A 26,135-nucleotide genomic window follows, 5' to 3' on the forward strand; every position below is an offset into this window, starting at 1 on the left:
CTGCAAAGTGGACTAACAGTGCCTAAAACATTGGGCTGTTGTGAGGATGAAATTAATTGCGTTTAGGAAATGATTTTGCTCCATGGGTGGCACAAAACAAGTGCTCGATGAAGAGCTATTTTTATTGCTAGGCCCATTGCCTCTAACTGGAGCATAATCATTTTAAATAGGGGAAACGCCCATCTCCTGCTCTTCTGGGCTCCCAGAGCCGAGCCCACACACTACACACTACGAGCGAGTGCTCACTACCTGCCACCGACTTTCCTGCCTTTGCTTGAAGAACTCTGCTCCTCAAAAAGACACAAATACATAAGCTCAAATATACTGGCTCATCATGGGTGGAGCCAACGAGGGGCAGGGGTGTGCAAAACATGTCCCACAGAGATCTGGACAATGATGCAAGAGCCCAGAAGGGAGTGAAAAGCAAATATCAGTATAAGCAGGAGTGTGAATCAGTCACATTTTCCATTAGATGGTGCAGGGTCTTGAAATGCATTGTTCAAAAGAGCTTCTTTAGTTTTCTTAAGACGGGACTAAACGTGTCAATTTTGTTCCTAGGGAAAAAAGATATTTATGTGAAATACTAAATTTTATTTCAATGTGCCAAACTATATGCAATGAGAAAAGCCATAATTCATGAGAAAATATGGCTATGATTCAGTGACCTGAAACCTTGAGAGACCTGAGCTCAAACTTTTGTATTGATCCTAAAGAAAAGAACATTCCTGCCAAAGAGGGTACAACTATGGATGATTTGTTTCTGTTTCTTTGGGCCTTTACAAATGCGTATTTTTATGCCTAATCTTACTCTACATAACATACACGAGATCAAACTTAGGGGAGATGAGCTCAGTATTGAAGTTCTGTCTGAGGTCCTATCTCTTTAATACTGTTCTCATTCCTTTAGTGGTAGAAATAAGATAATCTCTGTCTTTCAAATAGTCGTTGGATTTTTTATTTTTATTTTTTTGACTAGGGAGAATTAAATTGAATTAGATGGGTCTGGAGTGGTTATTAGAACCATTAAATTTGGATATACCTAAAGAAAACATTTACATAAGGAAATCAAAGCTAGACTCATTTTTTTTAAACAGTGTTCTGATCTCTATTGAAGTTCTGACAAACAGAATTTAGCTGAATATTTTTTAAGATGGTACATAAAACAGTAAAATGCATCCCCTAAGATACCTGTATAAATCAACGTTTTCTTTTGCTAAAAGGAAAAAATTGCCAAAGAGAGAGAGAGAGATTTTTTAAAATATTTATAGGCATATTTTCCATTTGAATTCTTATTTGAATTTTATTCTCATTTAAAATACAATTCTGACAACTCCATCATTAATGCCAGCCCTGGCAATATTCCATAAAAAAACACCAATATAGCATGAAATCGAGATGCAAAGAGGATTATGATGTCATATTAAAAGAAGAGAAAGAAGAATTAAAATAAGACACCTATCTGAAATGATCAGAAATGAAATTCTCTTTGGGATAAAATGGTCTCTTCCAGAAATACAGCCATTTAAAATAAGATTAAAGTGATATTTTATAAGAACTAAAGCAGAATACAAACTATCTTCCCCTGAATGAACTTAAATTTGCATACAATGAAGGGTAAATGAAAAAGAAGGCATATTTTTAGGCTATTAAGCTAAAGCTTCTCCACTTTGCTTGCAATTTTTCAGCACAAGCTCCTGCACCAATAACATCTGGGTCCTGTGTTAATGATGCAAATTCTAGAGTCCCATCGCATCGGAATCAAAGTGTATATGGAGAAGAAGGGAGAGATTCTGCATTTTAAACAAGCCCCAGGTAATTCTAAAACCCACTGTTTGAGAATCTCCGGTTTGGAGGGTCACGGGAAGTATAGGTGGACCAGAACAGAGTTCGGATCATGCTTCACATCCCGAGAACCATCAGCTCCTGAATTTGAGCCCTTCCTGTTCCTTACTACCAGAGTGACCTCAAACAAGTCACTTAATCTCCCTTAGCTCGAAGTTTGTAAAATGGGACAATTTGTTTCACAGTTTGCCTTGAGTACTGACAAAGTGATAGTCTTCTATATATGCACCGCATAATGAGAGTTACTCCTTGTTATCATTATGCTACCACGTGGCCAAGAGTATGATAAAAAAAAATAAATAAAAAAGATAACTAACTAGCAACATCCCCCCTGCTAAGAAAAAAACAGAGATCACAAACTAAGTAGGCTGGACAATAACTGGCGGGTAAGATTGTGTGTGATCATCAAATACATGGTGAGAGAGTAAATCTAAACCCATTGGTTGGCACACACTGAAACGAAGAGAATATTGATGGGGATGACAAAGTAGAATTAAGGCAGGACAAAGCTGGGGTGACGTGCAAATGATCAGATCAGAACTGCTGCTGGGAAGCAGGTGGTTTGGGTTCTCAGAGACATCCGAATGCTGAGGATCGGTAAGTGGGAGTGCAGACAGGTGACGTCCCTGCAGAGGATACAGGGACTGAAATCAGAGAGCAAAAGGGAAGTTTCTAAGGACTTGTGTCTGAGACGAAGCACATCTGGACGGAGGAAGGAGAGGCTGAAGTGGCATTTAGAAATCACAGCCCAGGAACAATGAAGGATCCTGCAACTAACTCTGATTTCCAGCTCTGAAGCAAATCTTCTGAATACCAAAATGGAAGGAAACTTTAAAACATTACCCTTGTTAACCAATGTCACCATAAAAAAGGTGTATTCATTTAAAAAAACAAAACAAAAACCAACAAAAAGAACATTACCCTGATCACAAATGGTACGAGTTGAGTCACAGAAAACCAGCCCTGCCTTCCTTTTAGGATTTCTGTGTATGTGGTAGGGGGCGAGGGCAGAGAGGAGAGAAGGAGGGTTCTGTGCGTCTTTTGGGATGGGAACTGGAATACCAGGACCCAAAGTAGCTGCGTTTTGAAGGGACAGAGCCCTGGCTACCTTTGAGTCAACTTCTAGAATTTAAACTTAAACTTCTGAGGGTCCCCCCCTTAAAGCCCAGATACACTGATGTTCTTCCTGGAAATTCTGTGCTGTGCCCAGGTTTTACCTATTCTGTTCCCCTTGCAAGGAATGCTTTCTTGTCCCAGTCTCTGACCTTTGAAGTCCTAATTATCCTTAAGGGCTGATTCAATTGTCAACTCATCCACCACCGCACCCCATTCATTATATCCATTACTTCCGCCTCTCTCACCTGTTTAGGTATCTGCATATGTGTCTATGTTGAGGAGGTTCTTTGAGGTCAAGGACTATGTCTGATCCACTATGTGTCTCTCTAGACAACTTCTTCCATGCTGTAAGGATGCTCAAAACACATAGATACATGACAGCCCCAACCCCATTCTATACCTTTACTGGGATTTGGGATATTGTTCACCCTGAACTGATAGAACACCATGCAACAGACTCAAAGAGGAAGAAACAGCCATGGGATTCCCTGCTCATTACAGCAGGATTGAAAGAAGGCTACTTCCATGCCAGTAAGCCAGAGGATCGCAGTAAAAGGCTGCCTTTAACCAAAGACCTTTGTTAGAAGGGATCACCTACTATTGAAAATTGAGACCCTGGGACCCCTATCTTGCCTTTCGCTGCTGTCAGAGCAGCTCTTTCTCACTCATTTGCATATAGACAGGATGCCTCATCTCGTGTGCACTGGGAGATCTAGCCTATCCATGGAATTCTATTAGTTATCTATTGTAGGGGCTCCCTACTCACTAGTCATAACATAGATTAAATCGAGGAGATTAAAAGATGTCAAGGATCTGAACATGACTTCTTTGGACTCTATGAGAAGTTGGTCAGGTGTAAATTCAGTTCCTACGCTTATTTTTACCCAGAGCTTAGCTTTGAACATCTTAGTGAGTGAGCCCATATTGATAGGGTTTTCTCAAGCAAGAAAACACACTTCCAGCTTTTGTTCCCAGAGAATTCAGTGATTGTCTGTGCTGGAAGGGAATTTAAGGTCTCTCGATGCAACTTTTTTATTTCGAGAAGAAACTGAAATCAAAGAGAGAAAGGTACATAATCTGTTACAGGCAAAAGTGGAACTAGAGTTCTGAAGTTTTCAACTTCTCCAGCAAGTCCTCTCTCTCCAAGGAAAGTGACTCTTCAGTTTCCCTTAACGAAGTATCCCAAATCTTCACATTCATCTCTACCAGAGCACAATCAGCACCTACTTTACAAATGGGTTAAACACATCCTTATTGTAAGAATATAGCGCAGGCACAGCTCACTCAAACAAGCGAAGTTTGTCCTGCTGAGGTGCTATACCTTCACTGCTTCTTCTGCATGCAACACTCTTCCCCGCGTGCCACCCCACCTGCCTCCACCTGGCCTTCTTCATGCATCACCTCCTCAGAGAGCATTTCTCTGACATTGCTTTCCCAATAGTGCCCTCTACACACATACTCATCAACTACTGTACCTCCCTCATTTTTCAATCTTCATGAAAATCATCATGACCTGATGACCTGAGATTATAGTGTTTGTTTGTTTGGTCGGCTGTCTTCTCATACCAGAATGTAAGCCTCCTGAGGTTAGAGACCTCCTCTGTTTAATTCTCTGTAGTATCTCCAGTACCTAGAAGACTGTCTACTACAGAGTTGGTATTTGATTATTCCCTGTCGTAGTATAAGTGAGTGAATGAATGAACTGAAGTATTTCAACTCTGGCTGTCTCTTACAGATAAGCAGAAGTAGACTACACAATAAGGGAGGGAGGAAGCAACTGACATGGGCCCCGCAGGCCAGTAAAGTCTATCGCATCAGCATTTAATGGTCAGTTTTTTTTAGTTAACTACAAATGGGGGGGGGAGGGGGGAAGAAATAATGTTGGTCCAACCATTTTGACCAAATTGTCTGATTTATTCAAAGAGCTGGTGTGAAATTTTAGTCCCGTGGGGATACGCCATGGCTGACACACATGCGCACAGAAAGCGCACGCACGCACACACATGCTCACACCCTCTGTTTGCGTCCTTCCAATTAGACACCCTAACAAAAGCTCTCAAACTAAAAATGGCATGATTTGTTAAGTTTCTCTGAGGAATCCACCTGTCCTTGCAACCCAAGAGAACAGAAAGGCTGGTCTACAGGAAAAAATAGAGTCCGAAAACAATTATATTTGTCATTTCTCACTGGAAATATTTGTTTAGTCCAAGAACTAGCAAATAAATGTTGAAAACACAGGGAATTTGACAGTATATTTTTTCATACAGTTTATCCCCTCTGCATTAGAACTATATCCGACATTAAGATGTGAACATCCTCTAACTTTAAAAAAACAAACACAAAACAAAACAAAAAACACCTTTTTTAAAAAAAATAAAGACATGCCCACGATGCACTTTGTTTCTCATTAAGCACTGTACATGTCCAGCTGTGGTGGAGAATTTAGAAGGAAACAAATTCAAACTCCAGTTTATTTTCCTTTTTCCTGTTTCTCTCCAAGCTCAGTATGTGATCTTATATGTTGACAGGGGTAACATTGCACCTATTAGCACTCATCAACCAAAAGTAGATTGTTCGAGTTTCAATAAATGCTTTTTGAATTGGATTTAGGTTGGTGAGAAAATAAATTAAGTCAGAAATTCTTTGACACAAATTACATATTGAAATGAACAGTTTGATGAACAAGCCCCCTTCCTCCCCCTAAATGAGACAGAAAGAAAGGAAAAAAGCAGAAGTCTTGCTTTTTTAGGCTGTAACAATTTTTTCTGCTGTTACATCTGTGAACACTTTACAAGGCAATGTCTACAGTTTGATTTTTACAGCCCATGTTTGATTGGAGTCTGCATGACATCTGGGGCTATATTTTTGGAGAAATTTCAAAGCTAGTGATTTCCAGTTTTTAATCACCACAGTATTTATTTCCTACCATAGCATAATTGTCTATGGTTCCACATTTATTTTTTATGGGAGTAGTGCAAAATGAAAATCAGAGTGAATTAGTAACTTGATCTTGTATCTGTCAAGGCTTGATGGTTCTTACCTGTTCTAGAGGCTAAAAGCCAAAGTGCTGACCTCACCATGTTGGAATAATTGAACACATGGCTGTTGCCAAGGACAAGTCACTCGCAGTCATTAAGAAAAAAAAAATGGAGCCAGAAAGGCTAATGAGGGAAGAGGCCATGGATCCAGACAAGAAGGCAGCATCCTCTGCTCATAACCTGGGTCATGTTTGTGGCCACAGGTGCCACATGCTGAAGGGTAGGTGCTGCCGAATTTTTTTTTACTGAGAAAGGAAAACACCACAATTGAGCAGCCTGCTCCCCAGTGAAGGAATGGATAAGTGCTTGCTTTTCATTGTGGTGTAGTCAAACAGCCCGGTGTGCATGCAAGTAAGAACTAGAATGGAGGCTGCGTGCCTGCAGACTCACCTGGGCTTCTCCCGCCCAGTGTTAGGGGAGTTTTTGTTTGGTTGGTTGTTATTGGTGACTTCTTTTCCTGTGTTTTGGATTAAGCTATTTAAACTCGGGAGACAGCAACCACTAGATCTGTATTTAAATTCAAGAGATAGCAACCACTAGACTTGTATGTAAGAGGATAAGTTACTTGCCCAGGGTCACACAGTTAGTGGCAAAGCTAGTCTTTATAAGACTCTTTTTCATAAACCAAAGAGTGAATGAAAAAGACAGTAAAGTCAGGGACTTAAAGAGCTCCATGAAATGGAGGGGCTTTGAGAGAAAATTGATAGATGGTGCTGTCAGTGGCCCGGCCTCCCCCTGCAACTTCCTGCTTCACTATCCTCCAAGCCCTCCTTTACTCTGAGTTCTGTCTGGGCAAGTTCTGATCTCCTGGAATGCATCTTTGCCTTCCTTATCTGGGAGCTAATCACTAAATAGCAGGTGACAAAGAGTCTGTTTTTCATCTCTTTTGCTCTCTCCCCTCCTCTCTTTTACTCATTTCCTCAGGGCTATGAATTTCTGAATTTTAAGCAGTAAACCTCCCTGATTTGTTCACACCTGGAATAGCACTGTCTCTTTGTTTCGAGAGTATAGAAAGGAGCAGGGAGAATCAAGAGAAGAAACTGCCATCTAAAAAGGAAAGAGAGATGTCAGTATATAAATATGAATGCACATAGTCTATAAGGCATGCATATACATACATATTTTAAACCAACCATTCTTTCTTTCAACTCCTTTATTTCCCTGCTCATCTCCACTCTCAGTCAATGTCTTATAAGACAAAGAATATTTACTCTGTGTCATTTCAGTTATCAACACTCCACACAAATAGGTTGACAGAGGAAACAGGCAAAGTACCTTTGCAATTCTTTTGGGGTTGAAATAACAACTGGCATGCCTAGAGGCTCCCAGAGATTAGCTTAGATTTGGCTCCCATAAATGTTGACTCTTGAGGGAAGCTGTCATCAACCTCCCTGTTTCTTTGGGTGTTGGGAAGTTGCAGGCTTTTTTAGGCTGTACATTCTGTCCTTGTCATGGACTTTCCATTTTGGAAAGGACTTCAGGAGGTCAACTGGTGCAGGCTCCCACTCTTAGTTATTATTTGTCTCTAAACCGAGATACCGATGTTTGTGGTCTACATTAGGCTCCCTGTGAGGAAAATAGAACAAAATGTTGGTCACAAGGATATAAATCTAAATCCATGGCTTCCAGTCTGTGAGCCTGGACTAATAGCATGACTCACGTACATATATTCTGACACTTCAGATGTACTTATTCATTCATACTACAAATATATATCAGAGGCCTACTCTATGTCAGGAACTGCGTTAAGTGCTAGGTACACAATAGTTAGTGAACAAGTCAAACTAAGTCTGGCCTTTTGGTGTTTCCAGTCCAGTGGTAAAGACAGGAACAGAGAGTTACAGAAACACAGAGCGAAAGCAATAACTCAGATTTGGGTTAATATATAGATAAGGTTGTGATTAATAGCATTCAAATTCTTTTAAAGGCGATAGCCTCTGTTATTAAGCATTTGCTCTACCTGATGTATCCTACAGTATAGGTGTCTTTATCTGCACATCTATAAATTTTTTGAGATTAAAATATGCTCTCCATACTAAAAAAAGTTTGGACATCACTGGCCTATATCATCCCTAAGAGACATCTTTCCTATCCAGATGAATGAATTAAATAGCAAGAAGTGATATTTTACAAATATTCCAGCAACACTCAGGTGGAAAATTCTTCCCTAGGTCTAAGCTTGTGTAGCTTCATTGAAAATTAATCTCAGAGCACTCTGGATTCCATCATCCTGAAAGGCTACCTCTCTGGGGAATCCTGGAGAAATCAAGAAAGAACATAACCCACTTGATCAGAGATTTCGCCTTCCTCGGGGCAGACATGGGTGAGGTTGGAAGGAAAGTTCTGTGGTTGGTTTTGTGGCTGTGAAATACTAGGCCCAGAGCCATGGGACGTGACTTGTTGCTCTATTAGAGATGCTAGGTAATCTCCTGAAACAAAGAAATAAAGCAAAGCTTTTATGGAAGGATTTTCCAGTCAAGAATTATAAATGTAAAAAATCCCCAGAAAATACAGCCCTATTGAATAGGGGCCAGGCAAAATAATGGACAGGAAGACCTGTTAAACGTGAGGTCCCATTTAGGTCGAAATGATCCACCAAATCTCAGCTCCCAGTGGGATCTCTGTGTATTCAAGGGTAGAAATACAATCAGGACATTTTTAGTGTCAATTCTTAGATAATGTGATGGACACTGAACCTACAAATACCAATAAAATATGACCCTGTAAGTGGCTTCTTTTGGTAAACAGCAATGCTCATTTAAAAGATAATTAAACAGTATTTTATGCTTTGTGATGAGGGAAGAACAACATCATGGGGACAGCCCGATGTGCACAGGGGGCCCTAGGTTTGGATTCGAGTGGCTGGATTTTATCCTGGTTCTACATCTAATTTGAGTCTAACCTTTGGCAAGTCACTTTCCTCCTATCTTCAACTCAGTTTCTTGACCTATAAAATAACAAAGGTTTTTTTCCAGCTCCCAGTACTACGATTCTAGGTCCTCTACCAGAAAAGATGTCTTTTTTTTATAAAAGTCCCCTAAGCTTATCTGGCCACAGCTATCCTTCTTATAGAACTTCTCATGACAGGACAGAAAATCTACCTCTTTGCATTAGGCTTGAGTTGTGGAATAAGATATTTCCTGACAGACTTGAAGGGCACTCGCAGGACCTCTCCAAGGAACCTCATGAGAAGACCTATTTAAGGAAGGAGATCAAAAAGCCAGATGGGGAGGACAATTTTGGGGAGTGCCTGGAAGAAAAGAATCTCATTATTTAGTGGCTAGAAACATAAATGCATATATCGTATGTCTCCTCACTTCCCTCCCTACCACCCCACACCCACTATGGCCACCAGAGAAAGAAAGAACACAGCAGATCTTCGGCTCAGTTAGACCTCACCCATTTTCAGCCTTGGTCTTTCACTGAGGTAATAGCTTTATCTGCCGCCAACAAGACCTGTTGGTGTATGTAACCGTTGCTTCATTCTGACTCATCACAGCTTGTTTTGTGGCTGTGAACCCAGGAGCCATTGTTTCTTGGTGACCTCTGGGCTACTTATTCCAAAATGCTGAGGGGAATCATGGCATACTAGGGGGAAGATTGATACTCCCTCAATTAGTCAATGGTCTTTGCCCCAGCTACCTCCTGATCCCCTTTAAGTCTGCCTGAAATGTCACAATGTAGAAGTCCTAGTAAATGCCTCCCATATGCTGCTAATTCCATAAAAGACTTTCAAAGAGTAAAATCTGGGCAACCAAGGCTCCCATGAAATGTCACACATGCCATCCCCTCTAAAATCAGCTAGTTGAGGAGACCAAGCACAGTGGGAAGACCACTTGCATTTAAAGTCAGATAAACTCATTGGCCCCAGTGCAACACAGAATTGTTTACAGTTCCCATACCTTGCTGTTTTTAATCCTAACTCGTGCTGTGTTTGCTTACTCTTTCTGGAATGCCCGACCCTACACCACAGCTTCTGTTCAGTGAGCTGACTCCAGCTTATCGCTAACACTCGGCTCAAACATCGCCTCCTCCAGGGAGTCTTCCCTGACCCTTGGCGGCCGCATTAGGTGCCCCTCTTGGTGCTTGACCTAATGCCCTGTGTATAGTTCTTACCACATGGATGCATAAGTGCTATCTTTCTCTCCTAGACTGAGAATTTCTTGTTGACCAGAAATAACTCATCTTATTCATCTTTTTTCTCTCCATAGCTCAATGCATAATCTGGTTTATTCACTTATTAGCAGTGTGTTTCAGACAATTTAATTCACTTCCCTGAGCCTCCATTCTCTCATCTGTACATTGGAGATAGTAGTCCACCTCTCACTGAGACATTGTTAAGATTAGGAGGTAACATATGTAAAGGCTTACTACAATGTGACTCACAGACACAGAGAACTGACGCACGGAGGGCGGTGATCTGCACAGGGAGTGATGAAAAAGAAGGCAACAAAAGCAAGCTCATTTTAGTGCCACGAAGACCCCTGCCGTCGGTTTGCAGCTCCTTTTCTCCATGGGCGCATTATTCCAACCAGTAGGTTCCTCACTGCAAGGAAGCTTGGAAGTCTTTCGTTTGCTTGGGGTTTTTTTTGTTTTGTTTTGTTTTGTTCTGTTTTTTATTAAATGAGAAACACATAACAGATCATTTCTAAAACTTTCCTAGGAGTCCAGCGTCCCTAGCTGGATGGATGGATGGATTGACTGATTGATTAGCAATAGTGACTCTTGCCATTTCTTCCAATGATATGGGGCCCTATAAGTCTAAGACTAGTCCTCCCCGCACACGTACAACTCCATTGTAAATAGGTCCTCTTAAGTGAGGTCAAACTTACCCAGAGAACTCTGGTGATCTATTCAAACACTTTGGGGACAAAAAGAGGAAGCAGCAGTGGTCTGAGCCTTCTGGAAACTTGACTAGTGGCCTGACATTTGGAGGGTTTGCTCTATACGTCCAGAAAAGTTTCTAAATGCTGGAGGTAAGGAAGTAGGGGCACCCCATAGCAGCAAGTGCTGCTGGCTCCAACCCACAAAATCATGTCATAGAACCATCCCTATCTACCCTCAGTACCCCCAAAACACTCATGCACATGAGCAGACCCCCCCCCCCCCCACACACATATATACTGCCTTCCCTCTGGGAATACATAGGGCTCTTCACTGGTCAAATCTCTCCAAATACTCTGGTGAATCGCGCTGAATCAGACCCCATCAGTCATCTAGAGTAGGGGTCCCCAACCCCTGGGCCACAGGCCAGTACTAGTCAGCAGCCTGTTAGGAACTAAGCTGCACAGTAGGAGGTGAGCAGTGGAAGAGCGAGCGAAGCTTCACCTGTATTTGCAGCCACTCCCCAGCACGAGCATCACCACCTCAGCTCCACCTCAGATCGTCAGGCATTAGATTCTCATAGGAGCACCAGTCTCTATTGCCAAAAAGGTTGGGGACTGCTGATCTGGAGAACATGTAAGCCAGAGTTAATTTATTCAACAATCATTTGTTGAGCAAGTTCCCAGTGCCAGGTTCTGTGCTAGGAACTGTGGGCTGATGGTGTTCCAGAACATGCTCGAGCGCCTTTCTGTCCAAGCCACCCCAAGAAGGAGAAATAAGTTTATTCAGCAAGTATGGTGAGGCATGGAGATGTTGCCAAAGAAGAGATATGTGCTGAGCTGGGCGTGGATTGTTACTCAATTCATTCTGCAAGGACAGGCAAGAGGTTGCCAAATTCCCAAGGACCCACAGAACACAGCCTGGGCGGGGTGGCAAGTTAGCAGGGGAGGGTCAAGGATTAGGGGGAAAGCGAAAAGAAGGAGGGTTTCCCACAGAATTTCTGCCATTTTTAAACTTAACGATGGCCAAAGAACCAAGCACTTGAACAACTTCCCCATGGTCACTTCCAAAGTATCCTGGGGTCTGAGAAGTGGAGAGGAGAGGAAGGAGTGCCTTATAAGGAGAAGGACAGAGAATGATGGCGAGCCTCAGTTGGGATTTGGCAGCACAGACAACTGTGGAGATTTTAAAACACATTTGAAATAATTACACCATCTTCCCAAGGAGAGGAAGGTCTATTGTCCTTCCCCTTGAATCTGGGTGGGCCTCTGACTTGCTTGTAGTAAATTAAATGTGGCGGAAGTGACGCTCTGTGACTTCTGAAGGTAGGTGGAACGAGGCCTTGCAGCTTCCATCTTGTTCCCTGGAACACTCACCCTCAGGCCCTGGCCCTGGGCCACGTGTGCGACTGCCCTGTGTCTGCCATGCTGTGAGGAAACGGAAGCCTGTGAGCGGCCACATGTGGGTGATCTGGCTGCCAGCACACTGAGGTCCCAGGCCACAGCCACCAGCGCTGCCTGCTAGGCTCATGAGTGGATGAATTGCCCCGTGGCCTTGAATTGCCCCCAGCATCTGAGTCTTCCCAGCTGAGGCTCCAGACATAGTGGAGCAGGGATAAGGAGTCCCCTCAAATGCCCTGTTGGAACCCCTGGCTCGCAGAGCTCTGAGCTGAATGAAATGATTGTTTTAGGCCACTAAGTTTGGGTGATTTGTAGTGAGTGGCAGGGCTTCAGTGGTACAGGAATCCTGGAGATGCGAGTGAACAGTATTAGAAAAAGAAAAAAGAGGAACAGAATGCAGAAACAAGATAATGACACTATGAAAGAAAGACGAGGCCCTGAACAATGCTGTGTGTACTGTTTTCTTTTTTTGAGGTGCAAAAGGAACTGAATATAATTGATTCCCACAGTGTCCCTCGACCTTGCTTCTGGTGGCCCAGTCTTGCAGGGTCCTTCCTGCAGTCACACCGGGCGGGCCACAGCCTCCTGGCCCCTCCCTCACTGCTATTCTACTCAAAAAAAACAGGAACCTACTGCGCCTCAGAGGGTCCCCTGTGGTGGGAAGTCAAATGACTTCACAGTGGGACATCGGTGGACCTAATTTGAAAGCTGGCAGTCCAAAATTCGTACCTCACAGCAGGAGGGGGATGTCACTTGCTGGGGATTTGGATCCAGACAGGGGCTTCTGAAGCTGGGGCTTCCATCATTTCTTCTCTTACCACCTCCCAGGAGTACTGAAGGAGGTTCCAAGAATTGTGTCTCCCCAAAGGCATCCCAGAATCTGTCCAGTCTTTCCTGAGATGGTTGTCAGTCGCCATCTCTAAGAGACCCTAGCCAGCCCTGAGAGCACCGGTCTTGTCCCAGCTTCAGTGCAAAGAGCTCTCTTTACTCTTTCAGTTTCTTTTACTGCCACTTCTTGGGGGAAAAAACCGCCTTCTCACCCTCCACTCCTTTCAGCAGACTGTGTTTAAACAGCCCCTTATTAGAGCTCAAGTTTATGTTAAGAAACCGCTTTGACATCCTTTCTCTAGAGAAGGAAGCTGCCCACAACAGGCCCAGGCCAGGAGTCTGGGCACCCACAGAGCAGGTAGGTCCCAGGTTGGGGACCACCCAGGACCGCTGGAACCCTTGAGGACAGGCAGGTCTGAGCTCTGCACAAAAGCGTGGAGGGTTCCCAGATGTGCAGGGCTCACCCACTGACCTCGGTTTGGTTTTCTGAACAGCCCCGTTTTCTAGGGGTCCATGTACATTGTCGAAAGCCTTTCCATCTGCCTCAGTTTGGTCTGATATCAATCTCTTACTTCAGCATAGTGGGTGAATTAGACCCAAACTTATAGACGCCTTGAACTACATGGGACTTTAGAAATCCCCTGGGAAGGGAAGTGACTTGTCCATGGTCACACAGCAAGGGTCCTTTAGTGTCATAGTTAGGACTAGAACGAGGGCCCTTGGCTCTTATGCTAGGGCTCTTTGCACTGTGCTGTCACACTGTGCAGATGGTCTGCCCAGGAGAGACAATCTGCTTGAGCCCGACCAACTTCAGCAGTCCTGGGCACCAGGTGTCTTATCTGCAAAACCCTACTTCCGTCTCTCCTCCCAGCTCTAACTCCAGCCTTCCAACTCTCTAGGATATTTGGAGGCAAGTAAACACAATCTGGCAGGGAGTGCTCTACTCTTTAGGCGACCATAGAATTAAAGCTCCTGGTCACTTTAGTAATTAAGACTTTCCCACCCACCTTTCATTCTCCTCCCAATGCTGGCTCCAATTTCACATCAGCTTTCCTGTTCCCCTGGCTACAGGAGGAATTTCACATGGCCAGGCTTCTGTATAGGCTATTTCCTGTCGATGCAAACGCTGTACTTAGACATATCAATAAAACTTAATTTTGGTCAACGTCCTCTTTGGGGCTTTTCAGTAAACCATATCATTTGAACACATTTCCAAGGAAAATGAAATACCACGGAAAGAAGAACATGGCTATTTGCAGGCCATGGAGGAACCACTTAGACATAAATGTAATAACAGAGGGACAAGCTGTCTTACAACTGTTTGTATAACTATCTGTTCTCATTGGAACTGACTCTTAAAGGATTTACATTATGTCTTTTTTAAATTCTACGGTACTCACAACTTCAAACATCGTGCTTTCCACATATGAGAACGTCTACAAATATTTGTTAACTTGAATATTTTTTAAATATAGGTAGAGGTTACCAGGTAATAAGCGGTGTACTAGATGTTTTCATAGCTTTCCAAAATTCTCTCTGGGATCACTGGAGTCCTGCCACTCACTACAAATCACCCAAACTTAGTGGCCTAAACCTAGATTCTCATGACCACTGCTTAGCAGTTACTTATTGCCACAGCAATGATACTTTACAAAGCACCCTAAAGCTTAGTAGCTTCAAACAATCACCTTCTATTATTTCTTGTGGGTCTACGGGTTGGGTAGCGAATTCTGCTGATCTAGGCTAGGCTTGAAATCTCAGTGGAGTGTGTTTATATACCTGTAGTCAGCTGGGGGGCAAGCTGATCTAAGATGGCCTAAACTAGGGTGACACTAATGACTGGGGCCTCTCTCGACACAATTTTTCTTTTTCCAGCAGGCCAGGCCAAACTTATACTCATGGTGGAGACAGCAGGTTTCCACAAGAGTGAGCAGAAACCAGCAAGAACTTTTTAGGTCCAGGCTTAGAACTGGCACACCATCTCTTCAACCACACTTTATTTGTCAAAATGAGTCACAAGACCAGCCTGGATTTAAGGGTAAGAAAATTAATTCCACCTCTCCATGGAAGGAGCAACAAAGTCACGTTACAATGTGTTGAGGAATTGTGGTTATTTTTGCAATCAATCCATCACATAAGTCCAATTTTAAGATGAAGAAAAAAATGGAGAGAGACTAAAAGATTTACTTAAAATGTTATAAAATCGCATTGTGGCGATGGTTGCACAACTCTATAAATTTACTAAAAATCATTGAACTGTACACTTACAATGGCTGAATTTTATGGTATGTAAATTACCCTTTTGTAAAGCTGTTAAAAAAAAACTTTAAAAATTTTTTTAATTTGTTGAAGATTATTCAACTCATAACTGTCCAAATCTGCATTCAAATTCAAATATTTTAGCACAAAACTCAGCAATCTTTTCAATGCACTGTATTTATCATAACAGAAGTATTAGATTCTCAAAATTGGGGAGTCTATGAGCTAGAAAGAACTTTTACAGACGATTTTGTCCATCCCTCTTTTTTCAAGCAGCCGAATGTGTAAGCCTCCTGACTCCTCATCTTAGGTTGCAAAACAGAAATAGCAGAAACCCGGTCCAGGTGAAAAATATGCCTCACCTCATATGCTTTTGGGATCCAAGGTAATTAGCACTGAGAAAGACTTGTGCTAATGTTCCTTCTGGAACCAGGAGCTACAGACAATTCTTTTGATTTTAGTTCCTCTGATTTTTCACTGACCATACTCTAAGTAGCCAGGGTACCTAATGTGCTTAGATCTTGGTGTTAATAGCAATAGCATTTTTATTCAGCTTTGTTATCTAGGGTCCAAATCAGCATCCTCATTTGAGCTAAAAGCAGGTATTAAAATTAAAGCTCACCCAAAGAACCTCTTCTGTGGGTAAAAATCTCTGACATGAAGACTAGGAACAAAAACAGTTAAAAAAAAAAAAAAAGCAAATTTGTACAATGTGGTCCTTCTCTTGTGAGCATTAAGGGATCTGTGAGGATGATGAACAAATGGAAAGTGGCATGGTTTTGTCCCATAATTTGGACTTGTTTCTGGAGAGAAAAAGAGTGAAATCCCAAGGAGAGGCATCCAAGCGCCCGTAAACAGAGCTTTGAAGAGCAAATTGAGCGGCTTTCATCAATCACACACAGACCACATCAAAAGCTGCCTGAGGAGAATCACTCACCCGACATCAGGCAGGGTCAGGCAAACGTTATCAAATGCTCTTTCAAGATATTATACACCAGAATCAGAGGGAGAAAAGGGTGTGAAGAGGAGTGCCAAAAATAAGACCATGAGAGAAATGGAAGCAAATAAGGCAGAGAATGAGATGCGCTGGCAGAGAGGATGAGGAAGGAAGAGAAAGAGAGGGAGAAAAGAGAAGAGGGAGGGAAACAGAAGAATATAAAATAGCAAGAGAGAGGGAGTAAGACACAGGAGCAGAAAGGATGATGTAGCTAAATGGAACAAAAGCAAATCAATGACTAAAGAAAGGCAAAAAAAGGAAAGTTCAGTAGCAAAGTGGAGAGAAACAGCCTTTATGCAGGGCGGAGGCGTCGTTGGCAGTCATCTGTCCTGAGGATATATAGTCTACATGGACTTTTGCTGAAAATTAGCCAGAACAGTTCTATTTTCCACACCTTGAAGGGCATCATCGAGTCTCAGGAATGCAAAGAAAAAGCAAACACTCCAATCTTCTTCCTCTCCAGCTCCCTGAATTATCTTGTATCTACTATCAAGTGCCATTTGATCATCCTGGCCAGTTTCACTCAGGCTCTGAATATTGGTGGGAATAGTCATTAGAAATCCAACCTGATGTCCACCCAAGCCCCCACTGGAACAATTTCATCTTCTGTCACAACAAAGCCAGGGCAGTCAGGAATCAGCTCAGGCTATAAATCTGCCTTCTTCATAAACCAAGTTCGATTTTCCAACTAATTGAAGGGAAACATATCCACTCCTGGATCAAACCAAGCTATTTTCCCCTTCTCTGTAAAGGGCCTGGCTCTGTCTTAATTAAAACGTAAGGGCCCAGGTGCCCAAGTGTTCCAGTATGGAGCTGAGGAAAGCCCAGGGTCAGGGGGAGGGTACCAGGTGCAGGAGAGGGGAACCTCTGCAAGGAAGGGGGAGATATGATAATTGGGAGATGGAGGGGCTTTCTCCAAAGCAAACTTTGTTCATCGTGTATATTTTCACCCATAAAGAGATATTGGCGATAACAATGTCTTAAGAAACAGGATTTTGAAGAAAGTCTCACTCCTGGCACTCTGTGCACATTTGTTGAAATAAGGCAAGATACTAGAAATGATTTAATAATGGCTCCCAGTGCTTAACTATAGGATTTAGACAGGAGCTAAGAGAACAATAGTGCTAAAGTTATCGAGCCAATCATTTTACATGCATCATTTCATTTAATCCTCTCAACAACCCTAAAGTAAACACTCTTATTATTTTTATTATTCCCATTTTCCTGATAAGGAAACAGAACCTAGGGAAGTTAAATAACTGGTCCGAAGTCACAGAGCAAGAAAGTGATGGAGCAGGAATCTGAGCTCCAGCTGACCCCAGAGCTGGTCTTACGTGGCCCACGCAGCTCAGATAGCAGATAGGTGTGACCGAAGAGCCCTTCGTTCCTGTGCGCAGCATGCAGTATGGCGAGGAGGGGACTCACAACAACCTCCGTCCAGCTGGGCAGGATCAGGGTTTTGAATAAGATGGTAACAGATAGTGTCTCGATAGAGAAGCTGATTTATAGTGTGATCATTTTTTGAGCCTTTGGGATAAATGCTGAAGCCATGCGCCAAGATGGAAGGCAGCATTATTAAGAGAAGCAACAAGTTTTAGAGAGCTCTCTAAACTCTTTCATTTTCCTTTATGAAAGCAAAAGACCAGAAAATTATCCATAATTAGGGAGCCGTCGGCACTGAATTACATCTCTCGCATGGGCCAACACAGCCAATGACTCCACTGCATTAACGAGTGTCCCGAGGTCCTCCTCCCATCCCCAGCTCCATGTTGGCACGCGCTGTTGTAAGCGGCCCCGCGGGTCAGTCCACTCCATACAGCAGCGGGGTCAGAAGCACAGGCTCTACGGTCAGATAGACCTGTGTTCAGATCTCGTCTCTACCACTTACCGCCTGAGTAACTTAGACACACGTTGCTCACACAGATCTCTGAGCCACAGTGTCCTCATCTGTAAAATGGGGGCTGTAAAAATACCTTAGACCCAAGTAATGTTAGGATACAATAAAAAGATGAATGCGTAACGTCTAGAACAATGCCTAGCATATAATAAGTACTTTAAAGAGCTATTGTTATTATCTTTTTCTACCCCTTCATCTTCCTTATTTGAAGCTAAAAGAAGAAGAGACAGACCAAGTGAAACTGCTTACATAAAGGCCAGATAGAGCCTGGCTATTCCACCAGAGGCAATAATTACAACTCTGCTTCATAGCACAGAGAGTTCCAAGAACAGAATACACATTTGGAACAAGTTCATTAAAAAATTGCTTACTCATAAAAGTTGCTATTGTTATAGCCTGAAAAATGGAAGACTCGGCACCGATAAATAAGAAGCCAGAAGTAAACAAGCCAACAACACTGAGAGGTTACTTGATTTCTCTCTTTTCATCCATCAACTCTTTCTTAACCTTTAATGGTGTTATAATGACAAATTCGGGCAGGTTTTATGTGCCTGTTCACTCTGAGTTTTCCCCAGACTCCAAATAGAGGGAAGAAGCCTGCAGAGTTCTCTGCCAGTTCTCCCAGGGTTGAGTGAGGTGGCCATGGCTCTCAGCAGACAGGATCTCACCTCCACCCAATAGAATCAGCTCCAGGATTTTCCCCTCTTCACCCTATCTAGAGGCTTCCAACCCCTCAGCACCTCTGCTCTAATGCTTCATCTCACACCTCATCAGTTCACTCCAAGAACTGTCTCCTGGCCAGTCTGCATCCTGCTGTCTTGTCTCCACTCAGGTAGGTCACCTCAGGGCAGTGCAATGAGTCCTAGCTAGAAATTCAGGATGATAATGCAGGCCAGCCATTTAGCAGCTGGCCATTGTCACTGAACTTCTCTGAGCCTCAGTTTTGGTGTCTATAAAATGGGGTAACAACACCTCTCTTGCAGTGTTCTTGTAAAAATTAAATAACTTTATGATCAACTTTCCCTACAGAGTGCCTGGCACATATCATAGGAGTTACCATTACTCAATGACAGTGATTAAGCCTCATGATATCTGAGCTCTGTCCTAGGAACTTGGGGGCAGGTATGGCAATGAAAAATGTGAGGAAGTTGTGCAAGTGTCCGTCCTCAGGGTTTTAAATCAAATGCAATAGAGAGCAATGAGACTTTGCTTCAAAGAGTTGGTAAGTACAGGTATGACCATACGAAATGAGGTGAAGAGAGCTGGGTGACGTCACCCCTCCTCAGAACCCACCCTGCCCCTGCCCTTCTCCAGCCCTGACAGACTTGCCTATTCCTTGCTTCCTTCGCAAGGAAAGGCCAACATCATCAGAAAGGAAGCAGCTTAGCGCTTTCACAGAGCCTGGGGCCAAACAAACTTTTGCCAGCAATTACCAGAAACCATGGCGAATCTTATAAATTCTTATATAATGAAAGCCAGTAATCTTCACGTACTCTTCACCCAAAACCCCACCTACTTGACTACTGTTTTTCTGGAGGTTAAAACAAAAACTATGTGTCACTTAGTTACATAAATCAACAGCCAATTTGGGCTTTGAAAACTTTATCTTGTAAAAAGGGGACCAAATAAACACTAAGTAATATATTTTAGGAGCCAAATTTTTCCAAAGTAAGATTTCCTTGAGAATAGACTTTCTGCGTGTGAGTGCTTAGAGACAGAAAATGCTTGGCTTGAATTCAAATTTGCAGAATCTATACTGTGAGGCATCTGCTCTTATTAGTCTAGAAATCTTTCTTGAATATCTTGTTCTAGGCGCTGAGATCCCAAGACATGTCTTGCGTGTGATTATTTCCTGATCATCAGAATCCCCTGGAAAGACCTGAATAAAGAGGATGCCTGTGACCCACCACTAGATAATCTAATTCAGTTGAAATAGGGTAGGGCCCAGGTATGTCACTTTTTTTTCCTTTTTCTTTTTTTCAGGTGAATCTAACGTGAAGTCAAGGTGGACAACCTCGGGTTACAGTGAATAATGAAGGTGGAGGCTGGAAAGGAACAGGAACCAGTAGTCATAGCAAGCCTGAATCATTCACTCCATGAAGAGCTACATATCAAGGACTGTGTTAGCTGCTGGGCATACAAAGGAGCCTAAGACCTGACTCCTGCCATTACAGAATGGACAGAAGAATGAGACAAGTTCAGTTATTCTGTGTACAGGTTCTGTAATGAACATGAGTACAGAGGCAGGCTCCTGGCCCACCTGGTGAGTCACAAAAGACTTCTCAGAGGAGATGATACATGAACCACATCCTGAAGGATGAGAAAGAGCTGAACAAAGAAACAGATGCAGAGGACATTTCAAGCTGAGAGAGCTGCCCCTGCCAAAGCCCAGGGGCAAGAGAGAGCTCAGAGTCCTGGGAATGGTAGCAGTTGTGTGGAGCAGAGGAGGGCGCAGAGAAGGGACTGGACGGTCAGCAAGGAGGGGCCAGAGCATGATGGGCCTCTCGCACTTTAGACCACTTGGTGACCGCTCACTTGTCCCTGATCCCTGGTGCCTAGCATAGGGCCTGACACATGTGAAACATATAATAAAGTTGGTTGGATAAATCAAAACAAGCAGAAGGCTAAGGACACAGATGCATGAAAGCTGAAGAATAGAACCTGGGGCACAGTCAGAGTGATAGGAAAAAATGAAGACATCGGTGGCCCAGAAACCAAGGGAGAACGGAGTTTTCAGAAACAAGAGAGTAGTGTCAAAGCCTGAAATAAAAGCTAAAAAACACATACGAAATGTCATCTGTCCAATATCAATGAAGTTATCATTAGCTAGAGCCATTTCACACAGGGGCTAAAGGAGAAACACGATGGCAGTGAACTCAGGAGGGACAGAGGGTTACCGCCCAAATAAATTCATCTGTCAAGAGGCTTGCCTGCGAAAGAGCAGGTGCGAGGTGGGATAGTGAAGAGAGAGTGTGTGGGGCTAATAGAGGGTTGGATTTGTTTTTTCGGATGAGTTAGACTTAAACATTTTATTTGACATGTTCAACTGGAGAGTCCCATAGAAAAGGTTAGACATGTGGGACAGTATGCGGGAATGAGAGAGCAGACCTGCACTTACTGTGTGACTTGGAGACCATCCGTAACCTCTCTGAGCTTCAGTTCTCATCTGCAAAACAAGGACTATCACCCTCAACTTGAATAGTTGTAATAAGTTAAACAAACAAACAAACAAACAAAAAACCTGCTCGCTCGCTCGCTCTCTCTCTCTCTCTCTCTCTCTCTCTCTCTCTCCCTCATCTTTAATTGAAAGAGGAGGTCCACTTAAAAGTCGGTGGGGTGAAAGGCTTGTGTTCTCTTTTTGTCTCTCCTCTTAGGAGTTTAATGGTCTGTCCCAAGTCACTAAACACTACATGTCCACTTCAGTTTCCTCAATCAAATGGAGACATTGGTCCCTGCCGCCTCGTAAAGCTGGGGCTTTTAGATGTACTGAGAACAGAACAGTAGAAAACACTTGCAAAAGTTAAAAGTGCCATTGACATTATATGATTACTATCCAGGCACTACAAAAAGAAGAACCTTGAAATGGGTAATTAATATTTCCTTAGAGTCAGGTTGAATCATGGATTTGTTCTTAAAAGCTGTAAGATCTGAGGGAAGTTGAACAAAGTTTCTGTGTCTTGATCTCTAAAAGGATTAAACTTTTTTATAAGTGTAGGAAGCTCTCTAAAATGTAGTAAATGTCAATAAATGCTACTTTCTTGTCTCCTGATATGGATATTTTAAAAACAGTATTGTCTTCCAACTACATGGAGTATTATGAGGGGAGTTTGGTGTGGTTACAAAGGAATGACAACAAGTTTCAAATTCAAGTACAATTGACCCTTGAACAACATGGAGGGTGGTGGAGCACCAGGCAAAAATCCACGTATAACTCGAACCAGCCCTCTGCGTACACAGGTTCCCACCTGCCCGTTGACCCTTGTACAATGCGGGTTTGAATTATACAAGTCAATTGGAAAAATTTTCGTGTAAGTGGACCCATGCAGGTCAAATCCATGTTGTTCAACGGTCGACTGTATAACTTTTGACCAAAACTAACATTGTCCTTTCTTACCTGTGGGGGATTGGTTCCAGGACCCTGCAGATACCAAAGTCCACAGGTGTTCAAGTGCCCTATAAAAATGGCGTAAATCAATGCATACAGCCAGCCCTCTGCATCCTTGGACTCCTTACTGCGATAAATAAGAAACAGCACAGACATGTATTAAAAACTCCTTGCATAAAAGGACCCAGGCAGTTCAAACCCATGTTATTCAGGGGCCAACTGTATACACGATGATCATCAGAAGTTTCCATTAGAGGCAAGTTGTTTCTAAACCAAGCGGCTGCTGGGTCTCTCCTAGTGATCTTTTTGGTCTTAACAACAGGCCAAGGATTAATCTAAAGCCTTCATTCCATCAACTCTTGCCCCAAACCTGCACCTTGATCAGAAGATAACAGTCAGTCTCTCTGATATGACTGCAAGTTCCTTAGAGAAATAAGAACAGAGTCTTAATCATTCTTTCGCTCCAGCTGCAGGTTCAGCACCTGCTCCACCATTACAAGGCATTCTAGAGTGAACTTGGGTAGACCTGGAATCCAATCACTGTGGCATTCTAAGCAGGTGCCATTTACAAAATTATTAACCGGTTTAAGCTGCAGTTTTCTAATCTGTAAGATGGGGGCACTTCTGATTTCAAATGTTGGAGGAAGAACTTAATGAAGGTCTGTAAGGAGCTGGCCTGGTGAAAAGTCCCATAGTAGGAGATCAACACTTTATGTGAGCTCATGTTACTATTAAGAATAGAACCAGTTAGGGACTGCAAATTGGTATAGCCACTATGGAAAACAGCATGGAGGTTACTCAAAAAATTTAAAATGGATATGCTTTTTGACCCAGCAATTGCACTTCTGGGTATTTATCCAAAAAAAAAAAAAAAAAACCCAAACAATAATTCATAAAGATCTATGCACTCCAATATCCATGGCAGCACAATTTACAATAGCCAAGATATGGAAATAACCTAAATGCCCATCAGCAGATGATTGGATAAAGAAATTATGGTTCATATATACAATAGAATATTACTCAGCCATTAAAAAAAAATGAAATTTTACCATTTGCAATGACATGGATGGACCTAGAAGATATTACGCTGAGTGAAATAAGTCAGACAGAGAAAGATAAATACCATATGATTTCACTTATATGCGGAATCTAAGGAACAAAAAGAACAAACTAATCAAAAACAGACTCACAAATATAGTGGACAATTTGGTGATGGACAGAGGGGAGGGGGTTTGAGGGGCTGGGAGAATGGGGTAAAGAAATACAATTTAGTAGCTGAGAGTTGGTCACGGGGACGGGGAGCACGGCAGAGGGAATGCAGTTAGCGGGAATATGATGGCTAAGTGGAGGGCCAGGGGAGGAAGGGAGCAATCGAGGGGATCATTTTATGAAATATATAGATGTCTAACCAATGTACTGTGTACTTGAAACTATTTAAATAAATTTTAAAAAATATATACAAAAGATGTTAAAAAAAAAAAAAAAGAATAGAACCACTTAGAATCCCATGTGAAGGAGCCCAGTGAAATCAGGGTGCAAACGGGGTTAGTAGAATATGGACATTCAGGTTTTACAGCTAATGAATGAATCAATCAATGAATGAATAAAGAGTTCAAGTGAATTTTCTCCCCATTTCACTAAAATAGTATGCTCCAAGTCTGAGACCTTATTCCTCCAGCCTACTGCCCAAAACTCTGACAGAGATCTAAGCCACCATAAATCCCATCAGGGGTCAAAACAGCTGGCATAATTTTAACTACAAGAGAGCGAGCATAAACGGTGTCATTATTTTCCCCAAGGGTTGCTGTTTCCCTTTCCTAGGAGACAAAAATAAAAAAGTCACATTTTTATCCAGGAAATATAGTATTCTAGAATTTTTGAGGAACAGATCCAAGATCTCAGAAGCACAAAGGCGGCTAAAGGAAAGTATGACCAGACTTAAAGTGGACAATCTTTCTGCCTTTTAAAAAATCTCCTTATTGTTATCCTAGCCAAAAACTTAGACAATATTTATAAATAAAGTCAGTTCTGCTTATAATCTCCTGTGACTGTAGAGTCCTCCATATCCTTCTCTATTCTATAACCAGATCTCTTCTAGGGATGAGACACTCGCTTCCTCACTGAATCCACAGGCTTCCTCCGGGGAGAGGCAATACTGTAGTGCAGTTCTCACACTGACTCCCAGTATTGGTTCAGGCTTCATGGTTAAAGGGCTCAGTCTCCAACAAGACTGCCCTCATATCAGACAACGGCCTCAAGTGCAGGAGTTCCCAGGCCTCCTGCACATCTGGCCACTGGGCTGCAAATTCAGGGGTTTCCACAGCTAATTCAGTTTCATTAATTCAGAATGACTGACAGAACTAAAGAAAGTGCTATACTTATGATTGAAGTTTTATCATAAAGGATACAAATCCCAGGTCAGCTAAATGAAAAGATACGTAGGGCGAGGCCCAGGAGGGTCCAGAACGGGAAACTTTTGTGTCCTTTCCTGATGGAATCAGGATACACTACCCTCCTTGTACATCTGTACCTATCGGCACTTGAATGTGTTCAAGTCTTTCATCCAATTCCTTTTAGGCCCCACGGCACCTTTCAGCCACTGCTTTCTCTTTAAAAAGACATATATTCTGCTTCTCTGCTTCTTTTCCAACCTGGAAGTTCAACCAAACCTTGGTATCCAGAGTTTTCATTGGGGTTTTAATATGTAGGCATTATTAATTAAATCACTGGCCATGTGGTTAAACTCAATTTCCCATTGCCCTCCACTCCTGAAGGTTGGGCCAATATCATGGGGCTCAAAGCCCCAGTACTCTAATCACCTGGTTGGTCTTTTCATCATGCCATCACCCATGCTGAAACTATCTAAGGGCTCATTTCATCAGCATAAATTCAAGTGTGGTCCTAAGCCCTAAGGGCCCACCATGAATAACAAAGACATTTGCATCACTTTGAAAATTCCAAGGGTTTAGAAGCTCCATCTATGGAACTCAGGACAAAGACCAGGCAAATACTTTATTATACAACAGGAGAGAAGCTTCTATCATCTGAAACACCTGATATTGACACTCAAGGCCCAAGCTTGCTCACTTACTGCCAACTTCTGCAAGTCAAATACTTCCCTTCTGACATCGTAGTCTCTATCTTCTGGCACCATTATGGCTGGCCAACCTCATTTCCACAATCCCCCGTCACAAAATCTGTATCCTACTCCTCCTGCTCGATCTCCATTTCTCTAGATAAGTCATGGAATGCTGGAATAACCTCAGGAGCGTAGACAAATATGACCTAGGATGGAACCCACTCTAATATTTAAGAGTGAGCAGAAGAAGAGCAGCCTATAAAGGAGCCTGATGAGGCAGGAGAATTCAACTGCTGTGTGTGGTCATGGGGGCCCAGGAAATGGGCTTTCAACATGCAAGGAAGGACCAACAGTGTCGGCACCTACAGAGAAGACAAGGAAGATAATGGCTTAAAAGTTCCCATTGGATATATAGTTGTGGATGACCTTGCTGAGAGCAGTTTCAGTAGAGGGATAGGGGCAGAAGTCAGATTGCAGTGGATAGAAGAGAGAGTGGGAAGTAAAGCAGCAGAGAAGCAGACTATATGTTTCTTTAAAGAGAAAGCAGTGGCTGAAAGGTGCCATGGGGCCTAAAAGCAATTGGATATTCAGGATGAAAGACGAGTTCAAGTGCTGATAGGAAAAGAACAAAGGAGAAAGGGACAGGGTGACTGTACGGGGAAGAGAGGAAACATTGATCAAGCTAGGCTGCTAAGAACTGGGAGAGAAGAGCCCCAGAGAACATGTGGGGGGATCGGTCTACATGGG

The sequence above is a fragment of the Rousettus aegyptiacus genome, unplaced genomic scaffold (genome assembly GCF_014176215.1).
Source record: "Rousettus aegyptiacus isolate mRouAeg1 unplaced genomic scaffold, mRouAeg1.p scaffold_m13_p_17, whole genome shotgun sequence".
In the NCBI taxonomy this organism is placed as follows: Eukaryota; Metazoa; Chordata; class Mammalia; order Chiroptera; family Pteropodidae; genus Rousettus; species Rousettus aegyptiacus.